At 40.7% G+C, this 6344-nt stretch overlaps 2 long non-coding RNA genes across 2 annotated transcripts in view; one reads left to right on the top strand and one right to left on the bottom strand.

The window, feature by feature from the left end:
* The window catches only part of LOC108166812 (uncharacterized), a 24060-nt gene that overhangs the window by 6397 nt on the left and 11319 nt on the right, over window positions 1-6344 (bottom strand). The gene's annotated exons all lie outside the window — the stretch shown is intronic.
* LOC103475141 (uncharacterized) overlaps window positions 1291-6344 on the top strand; it is a 10684-nt gene continuing 5630 nt past the window's right edge. Inside the window, exons 1-2 of the long non-coding RNA XR_001777207.1 lie at window positions 1291-1376; window positions 1680-1755. This is a non-coding gene — a long non-coding RNA (uncharacterized LOC103475141). The remainder of the gene's footprint in view (window positions 1377-1679; window positions 1756-6344) is intronic.

The following is a 6344-nucleotide window of genomic DNA, read 5'->3' as shown; positions in this document are numbered from 1 at the left end:
CCCATTATTAAATCTACTTAAGTAAAGTACAGATACACGAAAACTGTACTTAAGTACAGTAACGAAGTACTTGTACTTCGTTACTTCCCACCACTGGATTAATGGATTTATGTCTTGCTGCTCCAGGGCGGCTGTGGCTACAACCCAGTACCTTCATCAGTGTGTGGAAGAAAAGGACTGATTTCATGGAAAGCGTCTTTAAATGTCCTAATAAAATGCTATATAAATCGAACATAATTTCATTTAAAAGAAATCTGACTTTGCAATTTGACGCTTTGAAATTAGGCCCCTGTCTCTTTAAGAAGCTCCTGTTCTTTCTGACACTCAGCTCATCACAGCGACGCCTTTCCACTACACTGGACTGAGTAACGTTCATTTGATGAGCTCAGCAGACGAGCAGTTCCAGCTGAGTGTTTGCTAATTGCTGCTGCCGCTAGTCTGGAGGAGCTGAGTGTAGGACGGAGAGGTGGTATAAAGTAAAATCAACATTTATGAGCTTAATATCACGCTATAATGTTATTCCCTCATCAAAAACATACCTGGAGTTGCTTTCACAATCCTCATCATCCTCTTCATGAGACAGAGAGTCTTCAGTCAGAGGCTTCTTCAAATTCACTGTAAAGCAGACTGCTACAGGAGATCTTTCCTGCCAACAGCCATCACCATCTACAAGAACTCTTTGAAGAATTTGAAGTAATTATTTATTACAACATGCTGCACAGTGGTGCAGTTGGCACCACTGCTGCCTTGCAGCAAGAAGGTTCTGGGTTTGATTTCTGCATGGAGTTTGCATGTTCTCCCTGTGAATGGTGGGTTCTCTCTGGGTACTCCGGCTTCCTCCCACAGTCCGAAAACATGACTGTCAGGTTAATTGGTCTCTCTAAATTCTCCCTAGGTGTGAATGTGTGTGCATGGTTGTGTGCCCTAATGGGACTCTTGTCCCATTAGGGTCAAGGGTCCCATTAGACCCTTGGGTCAGGAGGACCCATTAGGGTCCACCCTTGACCCATTAGGGACAAGAGAGGATTTATTACATATAAATTCCCTTTGGGAATTGAATTTGAATATGCACAAATTTAACCTCGTCTTCCTATTCTACGAAAACATTGTAGATGCAGATATTTACAAAATAATTTATTTTTGATTCCATAAGTTTATATTTGAAGTGTTGAGCAAAGTGGAACTGAGGTCAAATTCCTTGTTTGTGTGCAAAAACTTGAATGAAGCCGATTCTGGTTCCATTTTCGTATCCAAAATACGTTTCAAATTTGAGTCTTTTAAACTGTAATTGTCGTTGTTCCCTTGGAAACCAAAAGCAACAGCCAGATTGATCAGCATATCAATCAGACGTACTGAACATCTGTAGCTGCTGAACGGTGAGTTTGTTTTCCGTAGAGTAGAAAATATCTGGTGGTAGCTTTGTGTTTACAGGTGCTGAGAACATGTGAATAATCACGTACAGTAACCTTTATTCCTGAGTAAAACTGAAGTCGACTAAAGATGATTAATCTCATTGAAGGGAGCACAGGGCCTGTATTCGATTTCACTTTAGCTTCTATTTTTTCTGTCAAACTGGTCGTGAGACAAAATATGTTGACTTTTCAAAAACAAATATGTTTATTTATGAATTTTCTGGCAACATGTTGTGATTCTCTCTCTGATTTTGCTGCTTCAACCAGAGCTGGATCACAAATGGAGGACATTCAGATGGACGATGAGACTCCTGTGAGCGTCTCAGTGACGTCTTCACCAGTGGTGAGTACTTTTGATGCTTTATGATCCGAGTTCACACTGATGGTGTAAACTGGTGGTTTAGGTTGGTTTAGAGGAAATACACATTTCCACAGAAAGCAGCAGAGGAGAGCCACAGCCGTTTTCTCTGTAGTTTCCAAATATAGATGTCCTTCAGGAGCTCTTTTCATCCATCTCTGCACATTGATCTGTTGTTTTTTTAAACCTATTTAATTGCCATTTGTTAAATTGTTACATTTTCATCTCTTGCCTCAGTGTGAAGGAAATGTCCAGCTTACTATGCTTTTAGTTGCGTGTAARTAGCTTTTCCTGCTGATTTTATCCCGTCACAAACCCGGCGAGGCGGTTGTTGCCTCTGCATCACGTTTCCCCACAACCTGAACTTTGCTAGAGCCTGAAATCTGAATCAAACTGCTTCTCATGTGACGTCACACTTCTGGGATCTTCGTAACCGACAGTCGTCCTGGCAGGCTGTTGCTATGACAACAGTAAACAAGCCACAAGCTTAGAACTGGCCTCTAAATGATTATCCTCAAACATTAGAACCAACTGACAGCTGTAACATACTTAAGCCGTTTTCGCACTGCAAGGAACGGCACGGCACCGTACGGCACGCTTCGGTCCGGTTCCACCCGTACTGCAGCCCTGTTGTGTTTGCATATAACTGAGGGCGCCATCGAAGCTGAACCTGACGTCATTATTTTTGAAACTAAACAATGGTTTCGATGCAGCGGCCGAAGCCGTTTCCTCACAGATGCGGCGGAAAACTTTCTCTTTCCTCGTTGACCGATCAGCTCATTCTGTACTCGTTCATCAGGGAGTAAGCGGAGGGGAAAAAAACATTACCTCATCATGGGACAGCAAAATATTGAGGGGACTTCATCGCAAATTAAAAATAAAGATAATAATAATAATAATAAAAATATTAAAATGAGCACTCTTTACAAAATACAGTAAGAACAGTTTAGTGAGAGCCAGCTAGAACCGATCAACGTCTGACAGCAAAACAACCAACGGCTGACTAAACCAATCAGCTGCTGATTCTAAGCAGCCCCGCTTGGAACCACAGCTCCTGTGGTTCCAAGGAGCCGAGTGGAACCGGTCGGAAGTTCTAATGCAAACATGGTCGGCCCTACTTTGAACCCGTGCCGTTCCGTTCCTTGAAGTGCGAAAACGGCTATCAGTCGACGTCACGTTGCGTCAGCAGCCACTCTACTTCGCATGTCGCCTTCAGAGTAAAGGCTACAAAACGTTATTCTATCTACAGTCAGGATAACAGAATAATTTACAAGTCCCCACCAGCGCAGATCACCTCTGTTCACCTGGCGAAACTCCTGCAAACAGCATTGCTGCATGGGTAGACGCCAGAGGTTTTGTTTTTAGCACATCGTCTCTGTACCTCACACTGCCTCCCGTTCAACCGGATGCATTTTAAATATCTAAAGGCTGATGGTGCGTTCACACCAAAAGCATTTTGAGCATCAAGCGCAGCGAGATTCAAACCTTTTGGAGCATTTTGAGCGTTTGAAGCATAAAACCACAGCTAGAGCTGACGCGCCTACACATGAACCCTTTGGGCCCGGCCCGGCTCCGTTCGACCCAGTCCTAACGGTCCTATAGCCCTGGTCGATTTGCATTGAGCGGGATCGTCACGTAAATCGAAGTCTTCACCTCAGCGACTGTAGAACAGTTTCCTTCTTGGGTCTCCGTCCTGCTCTTTCTGTATGCGCTCATGAGCGTGGAGGCTGAGGGAAACATTTACCTCAGCTTTACATTTAACGGGAAAAAAAAATCTCATCTGAACGTCGTCTCTGCTGGACTCATGGCCAGCAGAACTACCGCTGCGGCAGGCGGGATTTCCCGGCTGGAGCGACGCCAGAAATCCCCTCGTTTCCAGCCTAAACAACTTCTGATCGGTTCAATGGGAGAAATGTAATTTACATTTACCATTAAAATCTTTGGCTGGCTGAAGAGGCGAATGTAATCCCAGTGTAGAGTATGAATAGATTATGACGGGAGTTGCTGGGTTTCATATGACGTCACCCAATGCAGATGGAGGACCGGAAGTAAATTCAGCCCATTTATTTCTGTTGGACCAGCATCAAAATGTCTAAAGTCTGAGTCCCTTACGGTTGCTCCAACCTTTCAAATAGAGAGAAAGATAAACGCTATTTTTGTGTTTCAAAGGTAGTTGGTGGCAAGGAAGTTAATTTTAAAAAACTTACTGAAAAAGAGGAGAAAAGTGGATCAACGATCTACAGCTAAAAACAGGAGGTGCAGAAACTAGCAATGCCAGAGTTTGTAGCACCACTTACTAATAGGTAACGATTGCATTGTTTAAATTGTAATTTCATACATTTTATTGGACAGTTACATAGAAAGCCAAGCATTCATATGTAAGGTAAGATATATTATTTTTATGCCCTAGCTTGGTTGTCCTCATAGCGCTAATGTTGTTAGCAGCTAGCTCAGTGCCGAGTCACGGACAGAAAATATGTTTATTCAGTGGGACATTCATCCTAAGAAAATAAAAAGCTAAATAAATTAAATATAACCTACCCAGCCATACAGTCACAGTGAGCTGTTACTAGTTCCCCCACATGCTTCGTGTCTGGACACGAACAGACACAAACACAAACACGGGGTTTCTGTAGAACGGAGCGAATCGTTGACCAGAATCCTGCAGCGACTCAACATTAACGTACAACTCCAGCATGAATTTGGGTTTATAGAAGCTAAATAAATTACCAGGAGATTCAAACTCCTAAAATAACATGGGTTATTGCTATTGTTGTTAGCGATAGCATCGTTATCTAATTACTTAAAATAGCACAACTCACTACTCACCCGGCAGAAACAAGTCGACAGCCATTTAATGCCGCTTTTGATCCTAAATGTTTGAACCAACTTGAAACTAAATGATTGTATTCTCCAGGTTTTTTAAAACTTTCTTCTGGCTCATCATATAATATGAGATCTGCAGCTCCAGGTAGTTAGTGATGCAGGTAAATCCTCAGGATTATAAGAGAAGTCTTTTTTTTCCGAAATAATAAGGATTACATCCTAAATATACACATATTTTTTCAAGACGCCTATTCCAGCCTATGTAGGGCATTAGCTACTCGTTGTGATCAACGTTGCTTTGTTTGAACCGGAGAAATCCCCTTCTGGCCCTCCATCTGAATTTCGCGCGTCATCTGGGTCACGTGACTGAAACCCAGCAGTTTATTGATACAGCATATTGAAATGACAGCCATCGAGAAAGTCTAGTGCGCCTCTGATCCAGAGATCTGGTTTTTGTCCCGCCCCCACAGCCAACGAACCAATCACCAGTTAACTCCAAACCAACCCAGTCTCTGATGCGCGTAACGCTTTAGGTGTGAAGCTACATCTTCATTTTCCCTCTAAATGTGACCAAACTATAAAGAAATTATTGTATTTTACTTGTCATTTGCACAATAAATATGAATTCCTTTTTAAAATTTGTTCATTTATTTATTTGTTTTAAAAAAAAWTTTTTAAAAACTGTCATTTTAGGAAAACTCTAATCCGGTGCCTTCATTGCTCCATGTTAGTCTTATTTAGAGGGACTCAGCACATCTCATTGAGAGCTGATGATTTAACCAATTTCTTTAATATTGCTTGTAAGTAATGGTCAATGTTTGGGCCATTTTCTCATGTTTTATCGACTGACCTGCATTTAGTGGTAATGATTATTAAGACGCATAAATTCGCACAAATGATCCGTAAATGGTGGGATTATTTGTTTGTAAACACAGCAGCCTGACTGCAGAAAGAGCCGGCGGCCATTGAAACGCTCACTGTTTGCCGGAAAGATACACAGGGGAGCTGGGAATGAGTCTAACACTAAAGAAACACTAAGGCTAAAGAAAACCCGATGAACTAGAAGAGAGAGAGACAGGAGGGAAAACATAAACGAACCAAAACAGAAACAGGACTGATCTAACAAAAATAAGAACTAAAGAACAAAGAGCTAGAGTAACTAGAAGGACTAAACAAAGAAATAACCTAACTGGAGTCATTAAGGACAGATGGACATAGATACAGACATAAAAGAACTAAACCTAAAGTAACCAGATAAGAAAAGCTAGAAAGACCACAGGAGGAAGAAATAACCTAACTGGGATTACTAAAGGAAGATGGGCATGGATGCAGGCATGTCAGAACTTGGGCTGTTTAAACAAATATTTTAGTAATCAAAATTATTCTTACGATTAATCGAGTAATCGGATAAAAAAAGATAAAATAAAACATTGGTAAATCTAACATAATGGCAGTATTACTATCATATATCAACATCACACTGCAAAAAGTCCCCTTTCAAAAACAAGAAAAAAAAGTACAAAAACAGGGTATAATTTTCTTAAAATAAGAAAAATTATCTGCCAACAGAACAAGAAAATTTATCTTGTCAAGATTTTCTAAAACAAGAAAAAATATCTTACCAAGATAAACCTACAATATCTTAAAATTAGTGTATTTTTACTTAAAACAAGCCAATTTTACTTATACGAGTAAGATATATTATCTTATTTTAAGAAAAATTATCTCAAGTAAAGAAAATGTTACTT

The sequence above is a fragment of the Poecilia reticulata genome, linkage group LG13 (genome assembly GCF_000633615.1).
Source record: "Poecilia reticulata strain Guanapo linkage group LG13, Guppy_female_1.0+MT, whole genome shotgun sequence".
Classification (NCBI taxonomy): domain Eukaryota; kingdom Metazoa; phylum Chordata; class Actinopteri; order Cyprinodontiformes; family Poeciliidae; genus Poecilia; species Poecilia reticulata.
Note: the sequence above shows the minus strand (reverse complement) of the source record. Positions and strands in the feature narration are given on the sequence as shown.